We start from the raw sequence: 15,000 nt of genomic DNA, 5'->3' as shown, positions 1-15,000 counted from the left end.
TTTGAAGCATATTAAGAGGTGGAGGTTTCTGAAGGGAAATCTRTGAAGCTATTAGTAGAGCTTACTGAGCTTTGACACTTTTTCTGACATTATTTACCTTTTTCTCTTCCTGGCCTGAGGCTTCTGGAAAGGCTGAGGGCAGGTGATTTGAGATAGTTTCTGTGTGCATAAAGGGAATTCTTAATTACCGGATTTAACTACTCAAAGCAGAACAGTTATCTTCAACACTGAGGAAGCTGAAATGGTATTTACAGATTAAGAGTTCTAGATTTTTGTCATGTCATGAATGTTTTGAGATTTTGGCTCAAAAATAATAGGAGTCATCTTGCTGTTACACGAAATAGTTGTAGTAGCATTAACTACTTTTCTCTTTTATTTGATCAACCTTGTCTTACAGACCAGTGCCAAACAAGTGCTTCATGGAAGGTAGGAACACATTTCTCTTCCATATAATTTATTTCAATGGGTAAGCATCAAAATTAAATGCTATAATAAGCTAAAATTATTTTTGCCTGAAATAAATTATTTACATTAAATACATTTAAATGTCATTTAAGACTTAAATTAAAATTATAAAGGATTTAACCATTGGAAAATATTTACTTATTGGTAATGTCTCATCTTTTTCTGACTGCATCTTCATTTAATAGTGAATGTTTAAATAGTTTCCCCTTTGAAGCCATGACTACAGTTCCTCTCCTAACATTTCCAAAACAAGCTTGCTTTCAAACTTCAGACAAAGCAAATGKAGGAAAGGAAAGTCAAATCTGGTAGAAAATAATTAAGATGCACATCCATTTGTGTCCAACAGTTATGGTTTGGTCCTCAAGATTTATCACACATTTGTCCAGTTACAAATATTTCAGGTTTCATTATTTGAAACATGGAGACATTTAGTGTTCTTTGCTGTTTTTGAGAAAAGAGGATGCATTCTTTAAAATGCATTCTTTAAAATGCATTCTCTTCTAATCCTGTCAGCCTGCACCACAAGGGCCTAAATTAATTTTTAAGCCTGAGAACATTATGATGGATAGTTGTAAGCATTATTGCTGTCTGACAGTGAGCATGGCATAGGTTGAGGTAGAAACCTACTGATATCTTTTTTTTTGTGTGAGATTTTGTAAGGGTTTATAGACATCATAGTCTCCACTAAATTCACACTAAGTCACACATCCACCAAGTCTGGAGGCTAAGCTATAACCCATGGGGAACAGAACAGAATTCTTATCGTAGATCACATGAACTCCAGTAGTACTAAAAACATTCAAGGGCACCTGGATTGGTTTATACCACATCAATATTTCATAGACAGGTTCGTTCCTTGGAAACAGACCTGACCATCAACATCTAGGGTAAAAAAAATTTAAATTTCCTAATTTTAGGATACTGTAATTTAAAAGATGAAGAACATTAAGAAATATTAGTGATTTATAGAGCTACATCCTTGGAGATATTTAGATCTTGACTGTACAAAATCCTGAACAACTCAATCTGTGCTAGTTCTCTGTTGAATTAGGGGTTGAACCAGATGACTTCCAGAAGTTCCTTCCCAAATAAAAGTATTTTAGTATGCTGTACATTGGAGGATGTACTTACAGGTGGCAAAATGTAAAATAATGGCAGCAAGTCTCACCCATTTGTGACGAAAGTTGATTATGTTGTCTGGGGCATTTCCATCCATCACTGCATCACCTGCATGAAACAAAACAACTTCTGTGTGATTTTAAAGCCTGAGGGAAACATATGGGGTCATCTAATCTGATCAATTCCCTTCACCTACTTGTTTYTGGTGCACCAGTTGTGCCTAGAATTATCAAGGTATATTCAAACTTGTGCTGATGWCTTTCTAGCACCTGGTTAGAACTGAATAGAGTATTTTCAGTATCACTGGCTGCCTCATAGATGTCTCACACCATCCTGCATCTGTGTTAATAAGGAAAAAACCCTTGAGTTTCTATAGACTGTAGCTCCTGTGTGACCAYCCACAAGCCTTTTGGGCTACAGGTGAGGTTTCAGGTTTGTCAGATATGACTGGAAGGGTGGTTGCTGTGAAAAACTGAGAGGCATCACAAGCTGGCTGATGACAGGAGTCTGTTTTACATAGCAGGACAGCTTGCAGGGGAGCAAARTATCTGCTGGGTCAACTAAAGACCTGTCTTGCTCAGGGGACTTTCCATGATTTTTTTTTTTTCTTGCATAGTTGAGATGTAATTTTTAAAATTTAGACTTAATTTTATTTTCCTGTTCTATCAACATCGTTTCAGAACTCAGTGTATTATATATAATAGGTACTTTACAAACTTAAACTCATCATAAGTAAAGTTTTGGTTGGGAACATATTACATCTTTGATTTGGCTTAAACATTGTCTACTGGTTTYAATTTAAAAGTATTTAAAAGTACCATTCACACCTTGCAAATCAGCTTGCAAACTTAAGGCTGTCCAGAAGTTTRCTGAGTTTAGGGAAATATTCTAAGATAATCAGAAGGCAAGGATAAAGAGAAAAAAAGTCCCACTCACCTCTAATTCTTTCAGCAACTCCTCATGCCAGAAAACCTAGCATGGGAGAAGTAACAGCTGGGCTGAATTGGAAAGGCTAGAATGCTGCTCTGTTGTGGCTGGGCTCTTCATACATATGAAGTTATACAGTTTTTATTTAAAACCCAAATTGGATTTCTAGGCATGTGTGGTACATGCCAATTTAAAATTATTGAAGTTCTTCATAGTGTTAAGTGTGCTTCAGTTTGAAAGAGTGAGGCTTTCTTGCAAATGTCAAGTAAATTGCTCTGCAAGTCCAGAATCTTTGATCACCTCTGAATTGAAATGCTTACGAAAGATGTCACAGTGTTCTAATAATTTTACAGCTCTCTCAGACTCATATGTCTAGAACCCCAATCACTTCCAAATTGAAAAGCTCTCATTATTTCGAAGTTCTATGTACAGCATAAAAAATATTAAAGATTATTCTGCAGCTTTTCATTTTWTGTTTTGTAAAAAATGAAACTTTTTTTTTTCTTTTTAAAAGACCAGCTCTTTCCTGTGCAAGCTGGGAGACATTATGAGGTAATTCAAACATTTCATGTTTAAAATGGAAATTGAACCAAATTCTCTCCAAATAGCAATGATGATGGCTGAGGGAAAAAGAAGGAAAAAAAAAAATCACTGCCTGAAAAGCCGAGAAAATACAAAGTAAGAGGCTGTCAGTGATCCTTGCTGGGAAAAGTGTGAAGAACAAGAAACATATTGTCACTGTTCAGATGCGGTCAAGGTGAAGTGGGGAGACTGAATGAAAGTTACAACAATGTGACAAAAGAGAGACACAGATCCATTTAGTCTTGGAAGGGAGAGAGCAGGAGGCGCAGAAGGCTAGTTCACGTGTTGCTTCTAAGCTGATTTTTGCTGTCATTTTATCATACAATTTCAGAGGGAAATGATGTATGCCCTTTTGTATCTCCTGACTTTGTCTTTTAAGAATAACAGTTTCTTTCTCACTAGAGACCTTGTTCCTTTTTATCACGTGGCAGTAGTATATTGTTTATGTCACATAGCTTTCAAAAGAAAACTCTCATCACTATTTCTTGTTAGCAATAGAGATTTTTCATTTGTTTGCTTGTTTTTAGTTTTCTGCAAACACATGCACTGGATGGTGTTTGTTCTCAGTGACTCATTGTGGAAAAATAAAAAAGGGCAAAAAATAAGTGTTCTGGGGAAGGAAGCACACCAACCTGCTGGGGATCCCTGTGACTGCACCTGCATTGCTAYGAGTTGCACACAAAAATAACCCTGCTTACTTCCCACCTGGAGACCCTCACCTGCTCCTTCTGGTGCTGCTGTGGGAGCTAGAATGGGAGCTCTCCAAAAGGGGAGAAAATTAATCTAAATGTTATTCTGATCTAGACAAAGCAGTTTCCCTTGAAAGAGAAAGGGATTGGGGAACCCACCTGCCATTGGAGAGACCAGCAGTAAGGCAGAAATTGGTGTGGAGGCAGGATGAAAAACTGGCAGATCAGARCAGAGAGTTTTTAAGTGTTTCACAATTGCATTACTAATGAGGCAGCCTGTAAACATCTGGAAGATCTGGAGATTTCCAAAACAGATGTTGAAGCAGAAAAAAGGACATGGTGCATCACAACATCAGCATTTSCAATCATTTCAGAGAAACAAAATGTAATCTTTGAGTGTCATACCTTCCACTGAAAAAGTAGCTCTGATTTTTTTGTTATTTTTCTTGTTAAGAGCTCTGAGGCACCTCAGGAAATGAATGGAGCTGCTGTGGGTTTGGGTGCCAGTGCACAGCTCTCTGCCCCTGACAKTATTGCAATGGGGCTTGTGAGCCTTTTCTGCTGCACCTCTTTTCCACARARCACATGTTAATRTCTGTGGGGTGAAGAGTTTATACCACCCCAGAAGGCATAGTGGGTTTACAGCTGGGGGRACAGGAAGATGAGCTCCCTCCAGACACCTGTGCTTTTGGAGGTGTAGCTTTCAGCTGAGGAGCAAGGTGATTTCATAGCATTCTGAAGCTAATTTCATCAGTTAAAACTTATTTTTCCTATGTGGAAACCAAATCTGAAAAAGCTGCTGTTATTTAGGATGTTGTGCCCTCCAATATTTCCAGTGAATCATTCATCTTAAATATATTTATAAATAAAACTTACAAAGCTAAAAATGTAATTTGGAAATCTGTTAAGAATAATCAGGCTCAAAAATTCCTCCTGGATTTTTTTGTGGTAGGTACCAGAACCTGTAGGGAGAGTGATTTGTTTCTTTGTTGCAACCAGGAAACATTTAGTGAAACTGGTATTTCCCTTGTTCCTCGCTATTTAAGGTTCCCCATTTTTTATTTCCTGCAGTTTTCTTTCTTTATCCACATTCCTTATAAATCTAGCTTTTTTAAATTCCCTTTTTCTTAGGTTTCCCCTGAACTCACGTTCCTTTTCACTTTCCCATTCCTGGTATTTTTCCTGGTTTTCCATTTCTGTTGAATCCTTTCTGTCTTTCCTGCAGAAATTMCCTACTGAAAGTCCTTCACAAATCCCTGTAATCTTTCCTGCAGTGGCTCGCTTCTGGCTGAAATCCAGAGCTGTTAGAGAAGTTCCTGTAGGTCCAAGAAAAGTTACCAGGGTTTTTATCTGCCTGTCGTTCAAACGTAGGGACATTGATTTCAGATTTCTGAGTACTTGAGATTATTGAGAGATTTTGGTGAACAATCTCTGTCTACTAAGCAATGCTCAAACTGCAAGGTTTATAAATAATATTAATATAATTTTGATCTTGGCATAATCAGTAGTCTCACTCAGCAGTTAGTATTTCACTAATAATATCCAAACAAACAAAATTTTCCAAATTATAGAAAACTCCGTCAGAAATTATGCTTTATTGTGTGTAGTGGTCTGTTGGAGGATATCAAATACTTAAGAGAAGAAACATTATCTTTGTTAATTTGAGGATTAGTACTGCTACAATTTTCAGTTTACATGGGTATAAAAAAAGTAAGTAAAAAAAAAAAATCAGTTTTTTTTTCTAAGAGTATTTCTTACTGTTTTACAACTTAGTGCTAAATAACACCAAAAAATTTAATTAATATTTTTTGTTGATTTTTAAGGCAATATTTATTGATGTCCTTGTAGCATATTCTGAATTTTGTGATATACTGTTCCAAAAGGTGAGTTATTAGCTAAATTAACCAATTAAATTATTGGTCCATTAGAGGCATTGGTGCATTAGGACCAATATAAATTGGTGCATTTGGTCCTTGAGCTCCCAGAAATCTGTGAAAGACAACTGCACCAGATTGTGTTGTTTTGGGCTGGTTCCTGCAACCTGCAGCCCTTCAGTTTCAAAAGCAAATGAGACACCAAATACTGTTGTGTAGAGTACTCACAGACTGAAATTTGCTGTTTCCAGATATTACATACTGGTACAAACCCCATTCTATGTTACCTGTTACCCAGAGAGGAGCTCAGTCCTGGTTTGCTGTCTGTAGTTGTTGCAGATATGCTTTTAAGAAGTCTTCCTACAAGATCTGTAAGTCAAAAATTACCTTTCAGTGTATTTTAAAGCCATGTAAACATGTTAAAATGAGGGTCTGCATATTGTTGTCAATGCATGCRACTGGTTGCTGTGTTATGTGCAGAACAATCCGTATGCCACCCATATTGAAACTGGTTATTAAAGATGCTGGCTCAGTTTACTGGTAGCTCTAATACACTTCTGTAACCAGGCACTGCTTGTAACATCAAAGCACRGGAGACATTAGCTCTTTTCCCCTATAGCCTCTGACCTGAAACTTTGCTTTTTATCTCTGTATAAAAGGAAAATATTCTTTTCAAAGACGCCTGGCTAGAATGTGGATATTTTCTCCATTGTAGAAAAAGAGCCTGTGAAAGTAATCCACAATTTTTCATCTTTGTTCACAGTATTGTTTCTTTTTGGACATCACGCCTCTTTGAGAKTTAAAACTCTTGCTTTCAAGTAATAGTGACTGGGAAGTGCTTTGGAAATCCTGAGGTACTTCTGTTTTCTGTAACCCTGTCAGCCTGAAGAAAGCTGATTGAACRTTTCTGTTTTTGAAAGAGCAATATATTATGTAAGAGAAAGAAAATAAAGTTTGAAAAATAATTCATAGTCAAAATAATGGGTAAAATACAAATACAATTAATTGTGCACAGGGTTTGTAAGGGAGCCAACATTTGACAAATACAGATTGAATTTTATCTTGCTGATGTTTCCACTTATTTTTTAAAAAATTGAAAAAAAAATCATATAGCAAATTATTTTCTACCGTGTATTTGAAGTTTTAAATCTATGGATTGGATCATCTTATTTTCTAAATTTTATGTATCAGATTTTTTTGTGTTATCTAGCTTGTCTTGTTCCAGTACAACATTTTAGGATTCTTGACCTTTTGCCTTTTAGATCCTTAACTTTAGTTGTCTTAGAGAGTGGTTGGTCTTCAGAAACAGCTAATTATATAATGCAAAATTATTTTTCTGATGTATGACCTGCACAATTACTTTTGAGTTTCTGATCCCTTRTTCAGAGGCAATCACAGGGAAAAGAGAGCAGACTTTAACAAACATAGGTGCAGTAAACAGAAAAAGGAAGGCTAAGCATAAATGGGCATATTGTATCACAAATTGTTGGTATTTTGCTTCTTATGAAATTATTTCAATCCTAGATTTTAAACTAACTTCCAAATAATTTCCTAAAYTCATAAGCACTGATTGTATTACAGGTATTGTAGAGTGCCTTACTTGTATGACTCCGAAGTTTCCAATATAAACTGAAACTGCTTTTTCTACCACTGTTTATTGCAATGACTTTTTCTTAGAATCTGAAAGGGAAACAGAGGAATAATTTCAGTTCTTTTCCACAAGTCCTGGCTTCTGAGATGGCATTAAGCATTATTCAGTCTATGACACTTAACTCACAGTGGTGTTAAGTCAGTGATTAATTCAATGAAAACTCATTGATTTTTTTTGATGCTTTGAGTGGGCCTTCTTATAAATACAAATAGTTCCTTGAGATGGGTGTTTTAAAATTTAGCCTGGGCTTAACTGCTTTTCCACACACTCTCTAAAAATTGCTTAGCCAGAGGAAAGGTGGCACAGTCCAATTCTGATGTAATGTCATAATTAAAAAGAAAATAAAGCTTCTCAATTTTCTCTGTAAGACTCCATATGAATAAATAAATTTCAATCATCCTTCTGCTTGAAACAAGCTGGATCACTTGTTTGGGTTTTTAATAAGGTACCKAATTTGATTATACTCAGAGAAGTGCAGACTACCATATACTTTTAGGCACAAATACTTTTATTAAAAATTAAGACAGAACAGCATTAGTGTAAGCTTTATAAAATGTCTTATTACATTTTTATAATCATATATTGTTTTTCTTTAGCTTTTGAACGTAGCAGAGAAAACTTTTTGTTGTAGAGTTAATCTTATTAATAGGAAGCACATATGTGTTCTTAAATTATGCATATTTTATCATATGTTAGACAGGGTAGCAAGTACCTCCCTAAAATATTCTCCAGCAATTTTGTAAGCAGAAATATAAGAAGGAGAAGGAGAGAACAGGGTTTATGTGTTGTTTGGTTTTGGTTTGTTCCCCCCCCCCCCTTAGATTGTAATAATTAATAATTTAGAAATATAATTTTTTTTCAAAATGTAAATATAAGTAAATTATGTATTAAACTTGTCTAGCTAGTTAGAAGAATCTGAAACCTTCTGCCRAAAATGAATATCTTAGCTTGCATTCAACTAATATGCCAACTTATGGTTACTTACGTTTTACTCCTGTTTGCTACAGGTGAAGTGGGTGAATATCAGACAGCTCATTATAGAGACATGCATGCTGCATTTCCAAAGTAGAATGACAGAACAAGTCATGGTATGTATTGTAATTTCAGCTCTACAATACGTCTCCAAGCTGTCTGAGGTAAAATGCTTACTAAGCACTGCATTTGCGCTGTCAGATTYCTTCATGGGGTGGTAATTAAATTGAGGCAGCTCTACCGTTCATTTTGTGGAACTAAGCCAGAATTATCTGTATCCTAAAAATATTCTACTGTAGGCTGTCGGTTGTAGCAGGAGCACAGTTTTTTTGCATATAAATTCTCCTTTATGGAAAACATCCTATTTCTCCCTGTTTTTTCTCCCCTCCGGAGGTTGTGGGGGAGGAGAGCTGTTTTGTCACTGAGTTAGTTTAAGTCTGAGGGAAGTGGCCATCAGAGATGGGATCTTGCTTGAGACTGCAGACATTTGGGCTGGATTCCAGTTGTGACTAATAGGGATAAAGGATTGATGGTCGTTGTGGCCAAAGGTGGCATTAAAGCTTCCTGCCTGATTTATAGCATTCTTAGCCCTGGTGTGATTTAGAATAGCCAGGGGCCCTGCTGGCCGTGGCTGGCCACTGCCTCAAAAACAAAGCTGAATGCATGTGAGGATGCAATGTGATAAATGAATAGGAGGTTTCTTCTGGTCATTTCTGGAGTCCAGCTTCATTACTAAAACATGAGGGAGCTGCTGTGCTGGGTCAGACCAAGGGTTCTGGTAGCTCAGTGTATCTCTGCCAGCACTCTGGCATTCTGCTCTGAAAATCAGAGCTATTCCAAAGTGACCCTGGCTCAGAAATAGTGCTCAGAATGGAGAGCTCCAGAGTTTTCTTGATCTGGAAATACTGTCACTTATGTTCTTTCTGAGACAAGGCAGTGGGAATTGCAGATAACTTAAAGGATATACCCTCACAATRGACTTACAGAGCAGCATGATTATGTTCTTATTTTCTCTGCTTGCTTTCTAGTGAATCTGACTTTTCTGAAATTTGTAAGTTACCTAAAAACTTGTGGTGAGATAGGCAGCACAATTGTTACAAGTTGAATATCAAAAGTATATGCAACTCATGTAACAAATTTGAATTCAAAGATATTTTTTAAGTTTGGAAAGGGTGAGGCTGATGTGTCAAGGAGKCTGTCATAGGATAAGTCTCCTATAATGCACAAACGAGTTTGTTTTATAATCCAGCATCCTTTAGAAAATTGTTTGGATTGAGTTCGGTTGATTTAGTCAGAAAGTGAGTACCAAAACTGGGGAGGAAATAACATACAGATGCAAAACAGTTTTCAAGTGTACAATGTGGAAGAACTGTTAATGGATTATTTGGAAATAAATGAAATCTTCTGCAAAAGCTATAGTTTAAATTATCTTTTTTTTTTTTCCCCTAAGAAATGGTGGTGAATATGAATGCATGRTGAGAAATGCTGAAACCCACTGTTTGCTTGAAATAATGTGTCAAWATGGTCGTCCTTTCCCAAACTGAAATAAATAAATGTATGGAAGTACTTAAATCAGTGTCCAGTAAATAGCTACATTAACCAGAAAAATGTTATCGGGAAAGAAGTTGGAAAGGGTGACTTTATTYGCAGGATCCCAACTGCTCAGGGTCTACCTATAGTCAGAAGATAGAGAAACATATGGATTCCTATGGGGGAATTCAGAATACGAATCTGAACTGACTTGGCTCTCACTATGAAGCACAATTTTTTGTCAAAGGATATTGTGACAGAAGACTGTGCAACTGTTTCATTAAGAACATTTCTTATACCATTCTCTGATTATGAAAAAGCTTTCTGTTGTTGAAAGCTGTGATTTGCCATTTAAAAAAATGTATGTATGAATCTGGCTCAAATCACAAATATTACATTTTGAAGGTTTTTCTTATTAATTCCTAATTTCTTCATGATTATTGARTTTTGAAACACATTCTCTCCCTACTTATTTATATTTTTTTTTTGCCTTTGGTAAACTATGCTATATACATGTTCACATGCTTTAATTTTATTGCTCTTTTTTCTAGTTCCCTTGCCATATTTGTTTCATTCTCTTTGATCTATTATACCTAATGAACAACAGTTTCCACTTAGAATAATTTTTTATGCTTGTTTGAATTTTTAATAGTATTTTGTGTTGGTGTTAGTGATGTTACACGAAAGTCCCTAGTCCTGCAAAGGTTGATTCATRTTGCTCACTTTACACAATCTCAACAATCCCAATGGAGTTCAAAAGTTACACACAAGGGTATAAAGCTTTGTGTGCTAATTGCCTTTAGTGGACTCATTTTCAGTATCACAAAGCCTCATTTTAAGGACTGTTGCTTATATATGAAAATGCACATTTCAGTGGAAACAATTGTAAAAATCTGTCCTCAGTTGGAGCCTGCAGAACAGAAKTTTAATCTGGATTAAATTAAGCATGTATCTTGAGGGATACATCTTGACCAGCAGCATTTTATGACTATGTGACAATATTTTATACTCTTGAAACATAAAAGTAGCTTTATTTTTATACTAATGTTTTCACAATTGCTGTTCATASCATGAAGCATGAGGCAGTAAAAGCAGTGTGTTTGATTTTGTCACCACACTCTTCTACTCGGAGGAAAGCAGCCTGAGTAACAGGCAGTAATTAGCTTTCAGCCAAATTGTGTATGAAATTTTAGTCTGTAGACTCATTGCGCCTGTGTCAGMCTGAAGATTAAAGGCTTCTTAACTACACAGTGGCACAACAGCTGAGCAAGCTGTGAGGGAGCAGTGGGGTTTGTTGTATAATAACTGATCTGTGGATCTCTGGAAGGGTCTGCATTTCTGTGTCCAACCCAGACAAACAGAAGTCTGCCTTCTTGTGTCTGTTTTATCAGATCCCCATATATTACTGGGGATTTCAAGGTAGCTGACACAATTTCTGCAGTTCTGGAAATATAATATTCATTGACATGGTAGATGCATAGACCCCAATAAAGTTAATGTTTAGCCATCCCTRCTTTTGGCAGCATGCTGCAGCTTGCTAATTAATTTGGTTGCTGTTTGTGCTGTTTCCCTTACCACTATGGATAGAAACAATGGATTTCAGGTGTTCTACAGTCAAGGAGACAGCTGTGCATAATGTACTCTGAAATTATATTGAAGTTATCCTTAAAGTTTCATTATTAGCACAAAATGGAAAATATTCTAATGAATTTTTGAATAGAGATCTAATAAACAGTGAACTGTTTTATCTTCCATTGGAGGTATCCTAAACAGAGCCAAGCAAAACTAAATCCATGTCAGATAATTTTGCTGTCTCGAGTTGGGACAGCCAAAACTTTCTTCAGCTGTACCAGACTGCCAACTTGGCTTCCCATCATGTAGCATCTGTGATGCCAATCTTCAATTACCCTTTATCACTGTTGCCTTGTGTTACTTATTTCTTCTGGCAAACCTCTCATTTGCATCTGATTTGAAATAATTATTTTCTGTTTCTAACCAGTCTGTGAGTTTCGCTAGTTGTTTTTGCTTTACTTGGAAATAAAATTGAGTCAATTCCATTTCRCTTCATATAACATGTAAACAGATTAGATGGTGTAAACATTACTGCCCTAACATACAAGACTGATCTGGAGACCTCAACATGCCCTCAGATTGGAGAAAGGAGGGTTCCCAACAAGTTCACTTTCTCAGTTGGTATGAAAGTCTATTATTTGATATATAGGTTTGATTATTTTTTCTGTTTCTTAAAGACATCTTCTTTGAGATCCTGAGTTGAGGGAGGAACAGGAGAACAAACAAAATTATAGTTAATGTCCTTTTTTTTTGTTCCTAGACTGTTGGAAAGAAGCAAAGATGGGTGGATTCTTGGGTATAATTTTCTTGATAATTTCATCTTTTCAAGGTATTGATGACTTTGGATAATRTTTCAAAGAACCAGCTTTGAACAAATACTCTCAATACAAGTGATGGTGATAGGAACTCAGTGGTTAAACAGGCTTAGAAAAATGTTTTGAGTAGTAAGGGACAAACTGTGATGGGTATTGTGGCAGCAAATCCTTTACTTGTATCACAAACTTGACTTCATAAGAGCAGAAGTCTATACTTTTGTATCTTTTACATCAAAGAGGTAGCAAACAATAGTCCATGGTACTCTCAAGATTTAATGTCTTCTTTGAATCACTGCTGATGTGAGGTTGTGTGATCCATTTAAGTGTCCCTGTGCCCCTTATGCTATTTGCCCAATAAGGGTGATCTAGAAAGAGGATTAGSAATATTCTGGGCACCACTACATTTTGGAATTTCTTTAAAAGAAATCAGATGGTGTTTTTTTCCTAATACTTACTTTTCAGGCAGAAAGCAATTAGTCTAATAGTGCTACTCTTCTCCAAAATGGAATTGTACTGGGCTGGTTTGATGTCTTCTTATAATTGCACTCTGCATGGTTCTTTGACTCTTATCTCTCCCTCAGTCTGTGAATTTGAAACCATCAGGAAGATGTCACATTGGTATGAGTATTCTTCAGTGATAAGAACTGTAATTGTTGTAGGGAGACTTCTTAATCTTGGGTCACTCAAATCCCTTTTAAAGACAGCAGGTGCTCTCCAGAACAAGCATTAACAAGAAGAGATTATGAGGTAACCTGTTGTTCTTYATATCTCAGCATCTCTTGACAAAGCTTACCATCAGGCACTGTGTTCAGAAGCCAGTCAGTACAGGAAAAAAATCAAACATGACTCAGGAAGGAACTAACGCTTTCGGAACTAAAGAGTGGATTCATTTTAAAGGCTGAATGCAGACCTGTTACAGGGAAATTTATATTTAGATAATTATATGAGTCAATTATGAAAACAAGAAATAAATTGGCAGGGTCTAAAAAAGTAGAGCCTCAGATAACCACGGTATAATGCAACCAGAAAGAAATTCCACTTCCTCAGAAATCAAAATCTGAAASTGCACCTTGCCAGATTTGCATTGTGTTGAAATTTCTTGTACATTGTACCCCTCATCTTCTTCCCAGCTGTGGTAAACATGGTGAAAGTGAGTTAGTCATGCACATTGTCAGACTGTGGCACTGCTGGCAGTGTGACTTCATACAGAAGTGCCAGTGCTGTGTGCTGCTTAGCATATGCAGGGTGACTCCCTGAAGCTGAACATGCTCAGGGTCTAACGAAGCTCTTCCAAGTATGATCACAGACAGGAACAGAACTGTCATTTTCAGCTCTCAAAAGATATTAATTTCTGGATCCAAATTCCAACTAAATTTTGTTAAAATAAGATTTYTGCTTTCTAATTCTGTCCGTTTCCATCAAGACTATGGCACAAAATTATTTGTGTAAAGCAGGTCTATGGCAATCCTTGGGAGGTCAAGAATTAATCATGGGATAAATCATTGCATTCAGATGATAAAACCRCTTTCAAAACCAGTTCAAGGAAACTTTTTTTAAAGGTATTTAGATCCAAAGGTGTACTTAGCACTTTCTAAGAACACACTAATCTCAGTGAGTGTTAGGGACTTAACCCTTCTTCGCTCTACTTTGAAAAAAAAAATCAGCTAGGCACCTATCTCTGCCTCTAAGTTCCTCAAATACTTTTTAAAAAAACCTAGCCTTTGATAATTCAAATCCCCTTGACTTTTAGTAAGGCTTTTCATCCTGAATTCTAGATCCTCATAGGTTTTGAGTGTCTAACTCTCTTAAATTAAAATGTGAGTTAAAGGCCCAGGTACTTTTGAAAAGCTGAACCTTGGTGCTCAAGTCACTTCTGAAAAGGAATGTTAGACTGCTAATCCCCTCAGGTGCTTGAGAAATATTTTCATGTCACCTCTGAGAAACTGTTCTAGAGGAATTTACTTTGTTAATCACTTGCTTTGTCCCAAAGTTTGTATAACAACTTTGTGTAATATTTATTACAGAAAATTTTTTCCCCAAAAGAGTTTTTATAAAACTCTTTTATAAAATGAAAAATTATGACAAAAGTATATATTTATGCTTTCAGAAGGCAAATGTGTTTTTTAATGGAATTTAAATAAATGGAGTTTTTATGATGAAAAAAAAAGCAACAGTAAAGGCAGTGATTATGTTTTTCATAGTTCATTTGCCTCCCTTGCCCTGAAGATCTTGTGCAGAAGTAAAATGAGATCCCTGGYGAAGCCTACAATGTCATTGACTCTGAAGAAGGACTCAGAGACCCATTGGTGTTTAATGACCCTTACTAGCCTCCACAAAAGAAACTGGTATGATCTACTAAAAGAGACATATGGTTCCCTGGAATTATAAAGAAACACTGTTTTCTTCATGGATAAACATTGTAGTCATGCATTTCTAAACACTGCCTGGTTTTAGATGGTTGCGTTTAAAATGGCTGTCCAAATTTGATKAGGAATGACATTCATTTTTCATTAGTACTTGACCAACAGCAGTGGTATTTTTCCAATGCTGCAATCATGCAATTTTAATGCTCTTATTATTCTGYGCTATCATATCAGACTGAACAAAACACAACAGATAAGGGACCTGAACCACACAATGAAGAGCAACTGGACTGCTTTATAGGGCATGGGCACATTGTATAATACAATCACGTGGTGGTATCCCAAAGTTATAGGTAAGTGTTGGAATATCAGGATATTCCTGTATTCATTTCTTCATTAAACTAAAATAGATACTTTACTGCAGTTAGACCTAGGAACGGT

General features: G+C 36.2%; 1 long non-coding RNA gene across 2 annotated transcripts in view; it reads left to right on the top strand.

Annotated features, from left to right (window-relative positions):
• Positions 1 to 15,000, top strand: part of LOC130572398 (uncharacterized) — a 193,611-nt gene that overhangs the window by 149,898 nt on the left and 28,713 nt on the right. The window contains exons 1-2 of one of the 2 annotated variants that reach the window (XR_008965213.1): positions 5,914 to 6,027; positions 8,315 to 8,395. This is a non-coding gene — a long non-coding RNA (uncharacterized LOC130572398). Of the gene's footprint in view, positions 1 to 5,913; positions 6,028 to 8,314; positions 8,396 to 15,000 lie in introns of those variants that run through there. The other variant, XR_008965214.1, reaches the window with a different exon arrangement.

Source organism: Malurus melanocephalus, unplaced genomic scaffold, assembly GCF_030028575.1.
Source record: "Malurus melanocephalus ecotype Western Australia unplaced genomic scaffold, MMel_1.1 scaffold_35, whole genome shotgun sequence".
In the NCBI taxonomy this organism is placed as follows: Eukaryota; Metazoa; Chordata; class Aves; order Passeriformes; family Maluridae; genus Malurus; species Malurus melanocephalus.
Note: the sequence above shows the minus strand (reverse complement) of the source record. Positions and strands in the feature narration are given on the sequence as shown.